Raw genomic sequence first — 13,780 nt, forward strand, 5'->3', positions numbered from 1 at the left:
ACAGGGGCTGGGGACACGGACAGGGGCTGGGACACGGACAGGGGCTGGGGACATGGACAGGGGCTGGGACACGGACAGGGGACACGGACAGGGGCTGGGACACGGCCAGACAGGCTGGACCGGGTTTGGAGCATTCTGGGACAGTGCGGTGTGTGGCAGTGCCCTTGGCAGGAGAAGGATGTCCTTTAAGGTCCCTTCCCACCCAAACCATCTCCAGGATATGTCATCTTCCATGACTCCAGGATGTGTCACCAGCTCCTGGTTCAGGGAATGCTGCCGTGCCCTGGACAAACCTGCCAGAGCCAAAGGAAAGGCCTGATGTGCCTGTTCCAGGCTGTTTCCTGTACGCGGCAGAAATGCTCATGCCACATCAAGTGTCCTCAGCCACCCACATTCACAACTTTAAAAAACAAAACGTGAACTTCCTGATGAGGCAAGGAACTACCCTGTGGCTTTTGGAGGGGCTGGGTTACTCTGAAAGCCAGTAAACACTAGAGCAGTGTTGAAGCTTGGTGGTCTCTCCACACCTGTGGGCACTTGGGCTGTTCTTGTAGCCTTAAATTAGTTCTGAAACTCTGAACTCTTTCACTTCAAATACACTGAGCAGTAAACTGTTCTCTAAGTTCTGCAAAACAACATAAAATGTGTTGGCACTTTTTAGGTCATGCTCAGACATTAGTTTAAAAAAAGAGCAATAAACAGAAACTATTTACTGTAACATGGAGTTTCAGTGTGTACCATGATGGATTATTGGGAGCTGTGTGGGAACTTCATCTCATTTAGTACTTTGCTAATTTATAAGCAGTTTTATCTGAGCACAGTTCTGCTGCTCAGAGCACCTTCAGCTGAGCTTTGGTCTTTGCTGCTTTAATTCTCAAATACACAACTGCTTGAATTCTAGAATCATAGAATAATAGGATGGTTTGGTTGGGAAAGGACGTTAAAACTCATCCTTTCCCACCCCTGCCATGGTAGGGACACCTCCCACTGTCCCAGGCTGCTCCAGCCCTGTCCCGCCTGGCCTTGGGCACTGCCAGGGATCCAGGGGCAGCCACAGCTGCTCTGGGCACCCTGTGCCAGGGCCTGCCCAATCTCACAGGGATCAATTCCATCCCAAAATCCCATCCATCCCTGCCCTCTGGCCATCTAAGGCTGTGACATTCCTTCTCAAGCCTTGGACTGAGGCTCACACAGAATTGTCCCTGTTGTACAACTGGAGTGTACAAAGAGGAACAAACAAAACTTCAAAGCTGAGCAGGACAAATCAGGTCTGGCACCTTCCCAGCCATACGGGCAGGTCTCCTGGACGAGAAGGCTGACAAGGTGGCAGGGTGTGGAATTGTATTTCCTTCTCCAGTTTGTTCTGTCAGCAGCAATGACTCCATTTGTTTTCATTCTGTGACTTCAGCTGCAAGCTCTGCAAGAGGAAAGGAACTCACCTTGCCCTGAGCACTCGGGGCTTGGGTGACCCAAGGTCCCAGCCCAGCTCAGGAGCTGCTGAGGCTGAGCCCACGGGGCCAGTTCTGCTGGAACATCCACACTGCTCCCTCAGCCCCAGCCCAGCGTCATCACCCCACCCCGGTGCTGGGGGCAGGCACTGGCTAAAGCCAAGCTTTACTTAAGAGTGACTGATGGCTTCCCAGAGTTCCTACCAGCCTGCAATCAATCCATGAATATTTGCCAGCTCCCTGAGGCTCAAGGGACTCAGAATTGAGGGAAACTGAAAGAGTTGTGCAGGACCACTGAAACAACTCCAGAAAGCTGCTTTGAGGTCATAGGTAAGGAACAAACAAGGAAGCAAACAAGCAAACCCAGTCTGTAATTACCCAGAGTCCAGGGAGCTGCTCCTCCTTGGCTTTGCTTACACCCTCCAGCACACCACTGACCTTGCTCACCTGTGTGGGCTGCTGGAAGGTGCTGACCCCGTTTTCAGAGGGTCCCAACCCTGGACAGCCCCACTGCAGCCTGACTTTAATACCCTCTGGACCAGGGAGAAGATTTACCCAACCAATGAGTCGGAAAGAAGATGAGAGCTCGTTCCTCATCACAGAATGAATCAGGAGCAGTATAAACTCCTTCCTGCGTGAACAGCACAAGAGTTACTATCAGAGTAAAAGGAACTCTTCCATGATAATCAGAGTTTATTTACTCAGGAAGCCCTAAAGGCCATCCAGAGAGCTCCAGCAGGGTCCCCAAGGAGCCCGTGCCAGAACAGGGCTGCTCCCACCTGGGGATCCTGGCTCCAGCATCGCACAGTGAACCCATCCTCTTGGGGCCAGTGCCCTCCATGGCTGGTGGCCCCAAATTAGAGCAAGATCTCCTCTGCAGAGGGCTTTCCTTTGGTCCCACCCCCAAAGGATGCCGGAGATGAGCTCGGGTCTGGTCTGGCACTGCCCACGGAGCCCTGTGCTCTGGCAGGGAGGGCTGGGAGCAGAGCCCGCAGCATCCCCTGTCCTGCCGCTCCTTGTGCCCGAATTGTGGGCACAGAGGGGGATTACGCTGCTGGTGGGCACGTCTCGCCTTCCTCCCGGCAATCCAGAGGCTCTGGGAAGAGTCGGCTCCTTATCTCGCCGTCACCGGCACTGCCGGGCATCACCTCCCAACTTGATCGCCCTCGGTGTGGCAGCACCAGGGTGACCTTGCTGCTTGAATTTCGAGTCACTAATTAAGCTGCTCGGCGAAAGAAAAGAGAAAATTAACTGACCATTGCTATCTCGGGAGAGAAGGAGCCCGACGCAATTTGCTTTTATTTAGCTTTGTTTTGTTTTGTTTTTTTTCCAGGAAAGCGAACCCGCCGCCCCCGTCCCCGCCTGCCACTAGAGGTCATTTGAGCACCGGGATAGGGACCGGCGGCGGCTCCTGCCATGGCAGGGACACCTCCCACTGTCCCAGGCTGCTCCAAGCCCTGTCCAGCCTGGCCTTGGACACTGCCAGGGATCCAGGGGCAGCCACAGCTGCTCTGGGCACCCTGTGCCAGGGCCTGCCCACCCTCCCAGGGAGGAATTTTTTCCGAATATCTAATCTAAGAGTTTGGAGCCATTCCCCCTTGTCACATAAAAAGTCCTTTTCTGCTCTCTTGGAGTCCCTTTAGGCACAGAAAGGGCCTCTGAGGCTTCCTCAGAGCCTTCTCTTCTCCAGGCTGAACAACCTTACAGCTGAAAAAAAGCTCTGGCTCCTGTTTTGGGTGGTTGTTTCTGTTCAGAAGGGTAGGAAATGTCCAGTCATGGACATACAGCTCAGTCATGTCCAGTAGAAAATCAGCAGTGGTTCATGCCCAGCACAGCTCCGTGGCTGGTCCCAGAATCCTGGCTCAAGCAGCCCCAGAGGCTCCCACGGGCACCAAGCAGCCAGGGCTGTCTGAGCCCTCTTCAGAGAGCAAACACCTCTGGGTACCACTGGGCACCACTGATCGGGCACTGGGCAGCTCCTGCACTGGTCCCAGTGCCTGCAGCTCCTGTGGCAGCACCAGCATGTCCACCCCTGTCAGCACTCTCACCCCTTCTGCCCAAGCTCCTTGCCTTCAACCTTTCTTGCTTCTGGAACCTCTGCCCTCTGTGCAGCCTCTTGTCTGCATCCATCCACTCACACACATCAAAGCAGCCCCAGCTTCCCTCCTCATTCTCAACTCCTCAATAGGTTTCAAACCAGTATTAATTAGAGGGATCAAAGGGCCCTTCTCTCTGTGCCCTGGAGCCCTCCCTTCCCAGCCAGGTTGGCTGCACACAGCAGCTATCACCGGCTGCAGATGCCGAGGATCAGCAGAGGGAGGGCCAAAGCCGAGCACTGCTCCTCTGCAGCTCCCTGCCTGGCTGCACTAATCGCTCAGCAGACGCTGCTGAGTTTGTGGAATTGGCTGGTGATGGGACCATGCTTGACTTTATCCCTGGATCCTGTCTGTCTTTGAGTCATCTTGGTTGTGAGTCACACAGCCGTTAATCCCTTGGAGATAAGGGCCTCATCCAGCTCTCTCCACGCAGGTACTGCTGCCTGCTCTTCAAACCAGGAATAAATCCGTGTGAGCTGAGGTTGTGGTGGGAGCACTCCAGGACATGCCTGTGGGGTGTACCAGCTCCGTGCCACCTTGGGAGCTGGCCTCCCCAGAGCCAGGGCTCTCAGCCACTCCTGCTCAGCAGCCCTGGGGGCTCCTGCCTTTCCAGAACTATTCACCACATTGCCTGTTCCTCCAAGGCCCTGGGATCTCCTCCCTTCCCCAGCACAACTCTGCATCCCCAGCACCAGGACCAGCAGGACCCACCTGTGCCTGGTACAGCTCCCTCAGCAAGGGTGAGCTGAAATCCAGCATCGTTCCTGTCCTTCATTCTAACACCTTCCATGCGTCTGTCAGTACATTGTTCCTACTTTAATTTCTCCCTTTGTTAAAATGTGTTTTATTCCAGCTTAAATCTCTCTCAGTTACACAGCTGCTTGTGCCATCCATCACCAATTTCCCACGTGGCAACTGGAGACCACAATTGAGTGATCTTTAACCCCCTCGACTCACCTCTTTAATCTTTCAACCCATGGCAGATTTCCAGCCCTCAAGCAGCTCTCAGAGCTCCTGCCAGGACTCTGCAGCTTCTCAGCCTTGCTGGGAGCAGAGACACCAGCACTGCCCCCAGGATGTTACTGGGCTGGCTGGTGCTGTGCAGGGAATACTTCCTCTCTGAGAATTGCTTTGGCATTTCCCTGTGGATACCCAGGGATGAACCACATCACTGCACTGGGCTCGTGTGTGCTGGTACCTACACTGTCCCTCGAGCCTGTCCAGTGTTCCCCATCTCTGGGATGTGCCCCCCTTTGCTCCTGCTCTTTCCTGGCCGTGCCCTCACCCTCTGCTGCACCCACTGCCATCATCAGCCTGCAAGGCAGGGCCCACCGTGGGTCTGAAGGGCATCAACCCCTGGGAAACCCTCTTTGATTCCCACTTTTTTATTTTCTTCTTGTACCTGCAGTGATTCATGAAGCCTCTGCTGTTTCCAGAAGCAGCATCCCTGTTCCCAAGCTCACCTAAGCCCCAGGAGCAGGAGGAAAGGCCCATCCTCTCCTGCAATGAGGCACAGGTGAGCGCTGGGTGCTGCCTGCCCTGATCCAGCCCACCTACACTCCCACAGAACCCGCCCTGGCAGTGAGCTCAGCCCCCAGCAGCTCTGCTCTGCTTTTCCAGCTTCTCCACCCACCCACAGGTGGGAAACCCTGCCGTGCTGGCCTCACCCGTGTCACCAGGGGTGATGTTCTCCTCCTCTGTTGTTCTCCCCAGCTCAGGGAGTGGAAGCCACATTTGTATGCAGAGTTTGAGAGCAATTAAATTGAATTCTAATTATTGTATATCGCAAATTAGCAATTTCTACCATGCTAATATTAATTGCTAACATGACGATAAGGCATATCAGGCAGTCAGGATGAAGCAGGAGTTTGCTTGCTCTGAGAGATGTGTGAAAGCAGAAATTGCTGCAGACATGGATATCTCACAGCAGGGAGAGGTTCTTGGGCTGGGACACTGAGGTTTGGATTCAGGCTCCAGCCTTGCCAGGGCTGGAGCTCAGAGCAGGCTGGAACTGCCAGTGCTCAGCTCGGCCTCCTCAGGAAGGGCCAGAGGGCACCTGAGCCACAGGGCAGGTGTGATGCAGACGTGCCTGCTCCCTCCTCCCCAGCTCAGGGAGTTTGGGTGTACCTTGTTGCATTTGTGGAAAATTCAATTTAAAAAGCCAATGACTGGTTGGGTCTTGAGACAGCTCCCTAATATCTACCTGGAGCTGTTCTCCCAATACCCTTGGGATGTTCCTCCTCTGGAGAGGGGGAGGTAGTAAGAAGGGGTAGAACACCCAATGCTGTCATGTTTATCCCATTCCATGAAGTTTCCATAGTGACCTTCACCTCTGCCAGGCTGGAATCATGACAAGAACCACACTGGGGCTGTGGGGATGGGCAAGGACATCCAGCTCCAGCTGAGCCCTGGGACTGACACTGTGCTTTGGCAGGACCTGCTCTGAGCTTGTCATAGGTGCTGTGGCAGGTGCTGGCTGTGAGAAGTCCTCACCCTGTCAGAGCCAACAGGTACAACATCCTTACATCACACGGGAAATCCGAGGAGATCAAAGCACGCTGTGGATAAGCGCTTCCCCTGGGAGAGCTAATCAAGGACACAACAACCCCTGCAGCTGTGAATGAACCCCGACAGAGCCTGGAGTGGCACTGAGCTGGTGACTTTCAAGGAAGCCCCTCCTGAGGAGATTTGCTGCAGGTCCCTCAGTGCCCTTGGCAGTGGCTGGGCTTGTGGGGGCTGCCAGGAGGGAAGCCAGGAGTGCAGGGAGGTCCCTGGTGGCTGGGATAAGTCCTCAGCACGGTTCTGTGCCGGGAGGGAGCAGCGAGGCTGGCGGCAGATGGAGAGGGCTGTGGGGCTGGGAAGGCTGGTGGCACACAAGCAGAGCTGGGTGAGGCTCAGCAGGCACAGGAAGAGCAGCGATCATCCCCCAGGAGGGGAATTTCCCATCACTCATCCCCCTGGGACTGGCATTCCCCGAGGAGCTTGTCCCAAGCAGGCTCTGCTCACCTGCAACTATAGTGATTTAATATCAATGAGGTAATTTTGTCCCAAGGGTTATTTATCTGTCTATTGAAAAACCCCAGCCCTGTATGAGTCACCGGGCTGCACTACAGCCCTGTGATGAATTACACTTGGACACATGCTAAATGACATTTACCAATAAATTTATGCAGATTTCTCCTGTAATCCTTCTCCTCATCAGAAGTAGTAATGCTTTCTCTAATGCAAATGCACTGCGAGAGCCTCACCACATCAAACGGGAGCTGGGCTGAGTAGTTCAGAATGCAGAACGATCATCTTCCTTGTGCTCATGAATAACCATTTCCTACAGATGAATATTCAGCAAAGCCCTGGCAGAGCCTGGCAGCTCCTGCCCGAGCCCCCTCCGAGGCCTGTCCCAGTGCCCCTGCCCAGCAGCTCTGGCCAGCCCTGCAGGAAGATTGATTTCACACTCCTTGATTTCACTCCTGTCCCTCTGTGCTTCAAGCCCCAGATCTCATGGGCTCCACTAAGGAGCTCGGAGTGGGTGCAGAGCAGTGCTAGACTGGCAGCTTTGTGGGTGCTGTGCTGAGCTCTCCTCTCCATCCAGACCTTTCCATACCATGACCACAGCCTCTCCTGGCATCCTCAGCCCAGGCTGTGGGCTCCACGTGGGCCCCATTGTGGGTTCACACCATTGTTGAGACCAGGAGGGTCCAGCACCCGGCTCACCCCATGGCACTCGCTCTTTGGCACCCGCCCACGCTCTTGACCAACACTTCACTGGCACAGGGTGCCCAGAGCAGCTGTGGCTGCCCCTGGATCCCTGGCAGTGCCCAAGGCCGGGCTGGACGGGGCTTGGGGCACCCTGGGACAGTAGATGATGTCCCTGCCATGACAGGGGGTGAAATGACATGGTCTTTAAGGTCCCCTGCAACCCAAACCGGTTTAGGATTCGCTGATCCTTTTTCTGAAGACCCTGCAAAAACCCGGCAGCATCTGCTCCTTCGGCTCCCAGTACAATCCTGTGCTCCTTGCTGTGTTATGTGCAAGGCTCCAGGTTCTCAGCTGCTGCTCTGGAGAGGGCAGGGGACAGGCTGGGACACCAGGACAGGTCTGCTGGGTGACTCCCCAGCACTTACCCCATAATGCCCCAGGCTGGGCACAGCAGGGATCACTGAACACCCCCGGGGTGCTGGAGTGGGGATGCTGAAGGTGTAGAGCCCTCAGCAACCTCTGATCGGTGGGGTTTACATTTTTGTTCATTTTAAAGATTATTACATTCTGAGCAGTGATGATCCAAGCTAACAAACTGCCTGCCACTTTGTGGCTTGGCAGGAAAAGTCGTGGGCTTTTTCCTTCAGTCCAAAACACAGACAATATGGAAATAAATGATTTCTTTCACAGTTGTTTAATATAATTTTCTCTGTTCTGGGTTTTGTGCCCTGGCATCCTGGCAGTCTCAGTTAACCCAGGGCAGGGGCAGCTCCAGCACTCCAGAGGGTTCCCTGCCAGCTGGATCAGCAGGGAGGAATGGGAGAAGAGCCAGGAGAGGCTGCAGCTGAGGCTGCTGAAGGGGCTGGCTGGGAGAGGGGCAGCTGTGCAGGGCACCCACTCTAGCTCAGCTGAGAAAAACTGCCCCAAAGGCTTCTTTTGGAGCCCAACAGCACCGGCTGCAGGGTTTCCATGACCTGGGAGGTTAAAAGGCACTTTTAAAAGGCACCTATTAACCAAGGTGAGAGCCTCTGGGACACACTCTGAGAGTGATTTATGGCTTCTCCACTCACACAGAGCCAGCTCAATGCCCTTCTTCTAGTTCTATTTATTTTTCTTCTTATCACTGTGAAATAAATATGAAGAGGATCTAAATTCAGACTCTCAACCCAGACTTTGCTGCTGCAGGACCAACAAAGGGGAAGCTTGGGGTTGTGATTGTACAACTTCCAAATCAGGAGATGTTTTTATAACACCTGCTCTGCACGGGAAGTTCCTACCGGCTGTAACTGGAGGGAAAACAAGCTTGGAAACGCACAAAAACACCCCTAGAGGACTGGGGGGTGCTGGGGAAAGCAGCAGCCCAAGTGGTTGTGCCTGGCAGTGATGTTGCCAAGCATCACCAGGGGAGGAGCTCCATCCACTGCTGCCCTCCTGCATCCCCTGGGCACAGTGCCTGGGTGGAGGCTTTTGTTCTGCAAAGATTGTGGGGCTGCTCCAGGTGTGCTGGACATAGCTCCCCACAACCCGGTGCCCAGCACTGCCTGGAGCTCAGCTCCCATCTGTCCTGTGCCAGCCTCAGCTGTGCCACTGCTGCTTCACTGCGATTTCTGAAGGTTCAGGCTATGAAATCCTGCCCTTGGTGTAAACATTTTCATTACGAGTTTCCGGGACTTCTTTCGTAAGATAAACACATTTTAATTGCAAATTGCTTCTGCTGTCTTTACCCACCCCCCAACACTGCCAGCAGCTGCTGGATTTAATATTTAATGAAACTGCCTCTGGGCTGGATGCAGCAGTGGGGCTGGGGGACACTGGAGCACTCTAAGAGGGCCTGGAGGGAGGCACGGGGACAGCCTGGGGCAAAGTTCCTAGGCCGTGCAAAGCCACCACACCTGGGGGTGACCCTGGCCCCACGACCTTGTGCTTGGAGCACAGCAGCTGTGACATGTGCCCCTGCCAAAAGGGACAGAGTCACCTGCGGTGAGCGTACCCCATCCAGCAGGGAGGGTTCAGGGGGGCTCCGGGCACTTTCTGGGCTTGGCCCCCGTGGCAGAGGGTCCTGCCATGGCCACCTGCCCATCATTTCCCATCGGCCACATCGCGGTGGCACAGCCACGAGCGCAGGCTCCGTGTCCCCCGTGCCACCGCTGCCCGTCCCCAGAGCCACCCCGTGACAAGGAAATGCCATTAGCCGTTCATGTGGCATCTCACGTGCCACCACCTGTAGGTCAGGTCTCTGGGCACGAGGCATCACGTGTTAGCCCTGCAGCACTGAGCCACCAGAGCGGTGCCAGCAGCTCCTGCGGGACTGGGGGCTTTGTCACCTGGGTGGTGGCTGTGTGGCTTTTCCAGTGACACCCTGGCTGAGGCCAGAGCTGGCAGAGCTCAGGGAACACCTGCACGGGGCCCCCTCAGTGCTGCGCCATGGGGGACTCGGGGTGGCCCCAGGACCGTGTTCTGGCACGTGTGTTCAGCTGCCACGCCCCAGCCTGAGTGGCACTGCACGTGCTGCCCTTCCCAGGCACGGCTGTCACCTCAGCTGTCACCTCGGCTGTCACTGCAGGTCCTGGGGAACCAGCTCTGCCCAGGCTGTGGGGTCTGGCTCCAGCACAGGGACTGTGATCAGCCTCACACAGGCCCTTGGTGTGTTTGAAACCCGTGCTGCACCACCAGAATCTCACACAGGGAACCAACTGAGAGCTCCCACTGCTCTGCCTTTTATTCCTTCACTTTTTTCCCCCCTTTTCTCTCTTCACATCTTCCTTTGAAACCCAAACTTCCTGCAGTTTGAAATGGACAATCAGGCCGCCCCGGCAGCTGCAGCCCAAGAGCTTCAGCTCTTGGCAGGAGGATCAGAACTACAAAACTATTTCTTTGAGGCAAATTATGCATTCATCCAGCTCATTTGAAACAAAATATGATTTGCAATTTAACTTTCCATAATGAGCTCCTGCTATTATACCGTTTCCATAATGGCTGGTTTCATTGGAACAGATTGTTGGTGCACATGGTTTACAAAACATTTTCAATGCAAGCCCCGTTTTTTCTTATTTTAAATAGCAACAGCTGCTAAGCATGATAATTATTGTATTTCATCAAAATAAACTTACCAAGTTGCTTCTTGATGCCACTCGTCACAATTTTCCAGCGGACCTGCAGGTTATTAAAGAAGCTGAAATTTTAATTCAGCAAAGTGAGAGCAGCACCTCATCCAACTCCCTGCCACAGGCAGGGACACCTTCCACTATCCCAGGCTGCTCCAAGCCTGGCCTTGGACATTGCCAGGGAAGCAGCAGCCACAGGTTCTCTGGGCAACCTGTGCCAGGGCCTCAGCACCCCAAGGAAGGGCTTTTCCCCAATATCTAATCTGAACCTACTCCCTGACATTCCTCCCTGTCCTGTCACTACGTGCTCTGCTAAATGGTCTCCCTCCACCTGACCTGGAGGCTCCCTTTGGGTACTGGAGCACCAGGAGCAAGCAATGAAAAGCTGTGGTAATTAATTCCTAATTGCATTTACCTGCATCACTGTTTCCCATGGTGTTCCCCGGGCACCTGTCAGGGTTCCCCAACATGGAGCAGCCCCCGAGCTGCAGCCACAGGCACAGAGCTCCCATCCTCGAACACCCCAGCTCCTGCTGACCTTCTCCAACACCAGCTCAGGTGCTGAAGGAGGATTTTCTCCTCTAGTGGCTGGAGGGAGGATAATGGCAGAGGGACAGGGGTTTATTACTGAAGAGCAGGTGAACGTCTTATCCGTTGAAAATTTTCTGGGGAACTTTTGAGAGCTGTGTTTAGTGGCTGTGGTCAGCTGGGGATTTATGGATGTGCAGAATATCGATGCTGGAGAAGCTATTCCAGCCCCCAGTGAAAGGCTGCCCTTTACAGCACCTCAGCGTTTGGATTTAGATGACAGGTAGTAATGGCACCACAGAAACCATTACTGTCCATCAAGTAAACGATATAAACGGTTTGGCCTTACCCAGACTCTCATGAGCTATGGCAAACTGTAAAAATCCCTAAACCCAGAAAGGACAAAAAATGCTTTTGAGGAAGGAACGGTCTGCAGGATTAGGGACTAGGGAGCTTCCCTTGCAGCAAACAGCGGAGAGGGCAGTGCGTTTGTCCTGATGTAGATGTGGAGTTAGGGAAAAAAGAGGTGAAAGGCAAAGCTCTGTGCTGCAGCCAGGACCCAGCTGCCATTTCCCCTCGGCGGGCTCCGTGCCAGCAGCAGCTCCCGCAGGCTGACAGCGCTCCGCCGCCGGGTTTGTCATCGCAGCACCAACACAGCAATTAAACCCCTCCCTTGGGAGGCGAACGGGAGCGGCAGCCCCGGGCCCGGCACGGCACCGCCCCAGCCGGGACCGGAGCCGTCCGGGGCTGCACCGGCCCCGGCCCGAGCCCGCGCCGTGCCCGCCCCGCTTCACCTGCGGGGGGCTGTGCGTGACCCGGAGCGACAGACAGCCGCTGCTGGGGCTGTCACCGCCTCGACAGGCTTCCCGAGGTGTCCTGCGGGATCTGAGCTCCTGCTCTCCTGCCCCGGGGATCGTTCCAAGGGCAAGGACTGAATCTCTCCGAGTCCTCCGCTCCGGCCGGCCGAGCCCGCACGCCCCGCTCGTTTGGCGGTGTTTACAGGGCTCCCACGATGATCTAACGCTGCACAAAGCCATTGTAGATAAATATAGAGCACTGCAGCACCATAAATCAGCCGGCTCGGCAGCGCGGCAGGATCGGGCTCACGGGGGGACGTGGGTTCGCTGGCACTCGGGGGAGGCGGAGCGGGTGCCTCTCCGTGTGCCACCCGGCCGCCCCTTTGTCACCACCCTGCGCTGTCCTGCCCGCGATGGAGGTGACCGCCCGCGCTGCCGTGCCCGGCGGGTCGGCGTGGCTGGCGTCGGAGCGGCGCTGGCAGCCACGCGTAGACGATGGGCTATCATACTGTTTATCAAGGTCTGGCGGAAAGAAAACAAGCTAATGGGGCATTTGCTGATTCGATTCGTTGAATTTGAACAAATCTTTTTAATCCTTCTCTCCCGAGATTGGAAAGGTCAGGAAATGGGCAGAATGTGCACTTTCAGGTATTGAAATTAAACTTGTTAAGAAATCCATATTGATTTGCACTTCTCTGAGAAATATTGAAGCCTCCAGATTTAGCCTGGGTATTGATTTTCTCTTCCAGGGGAAAGACATCGGCACAAAGGGAAGATATTACACGTGGCAGTAAACACCTTCAATCACTGCCCGCTCTGCCTCCATCAACACGAACAGCCGGCCCGGCACTGCGGCTCCGGCGCGGCACCGCAGCCTTCCTGCGCCCCCCGGGTGCTCAGAGCCTGCCTGGAGCAGGCTGAAAAGGGAATCGGGCCGCGCCCTTAAGGCCCTGGTTTAGCTTTTGGTCAGCCACAACCAAAACCAATTGTTCGGGAAGTTGGAGATGGTCATTGTAGGTCCCTTCCAACTGCACTATTCCACTCCATTCCACTCTGTGTTTAGCGCTGCCAGCCCTTTCACTGCTTTGCTTTTAAATATTGCCCTAAGATGGGGTGCAACTCTCCTTTGACTGTTTTTAACACATGCAATCAGCAACTAGGCAATTAAGAGGCTTAATTAGCATCTGAATCAGCCTTCTCGAACAACCCCCTTTGCAACAGTAGCAAATAAGGGCGAAGGAGTTGAAATTCTCTCTGTGAGGGTGGGCAGGCCCTGGCACAGGGTGCCCAGAGAAGCTGCGGCTGCCTCTGGATCCCTGGAAGTGCCCAAGGCCAGCCTGGATGGGGCTTGGACCAACTTGGGATGGTGGAAGCTGTCCCTGCCCATGGAATGATTTGAGCTTTAAGGTCCCTTCCACCCCAAAGCATTCTGCGATTCTGTGAAGGAAGTGCAGCCCTGGCTGAGGTTGTTTGTGGAGCTCCCGGGAGGATTTCACTCCAGCAGAGCTCCTGTGCTGCATTTCCCAGCAGCCTGTCCATTACTCCCAGGAAGGATTGGGATGTGCCCCAAGACTTGGGGCAGCAGACTCAGGGCGAGACTGTTCAGGCTCACACACTGCACACCAGATGTGAGAGGAGCGAATGAGAGCCCCGCTGGCCCCAGAGCAGCCCCGGGGACCCTGCGGGAATCTGCCACTTCTGTCAGAAGGTTAAATAAGATTTCAATTAAGTGACACATCACCGCGGAGCAACTGCTTCCAAACTGCCTCCACTTAGACGAGCTCTGCTCCAGCGGGAGAGTTTAGAGCCGACCCTCCGTCTGCTCACGCGCTCCCCGGCAGCCTCAGCCTGGCCTCCCTCCTCCCTGCCGGCCACGCTGCGCCGCTCTCCGCTGCAGGGTCAGTGTGACCTAGTCAGCCAAGGAACTTGCCAAACTGGACAATTTTATTGTTTTTCTCATGGATCTCCCAGCCCATTAGGGAATGACACCCCATCCGCACGCGGCTGCAGCTGCTCCCGCAGCACCACGGTCGCGCGTTGCCCCTCGGCTGTGCCCAGACAGTCATCTCTGACTGAGTGTGTACCAACTGTAGGGAAGTAATTCGTTTTCT

This window comes from Fringilla coelebs, assembly GCF_963513975.1.
Source record: "Fringilla coelebs genome assembly, chromosome: 16".
Classification (NCBI taxonomy): domain Eukaryota; kingdom Metazoa; phylum Chordata; class Aves; order Passeriformes; family Fringillidae; genus Fringilla; species Fringilla coelebs.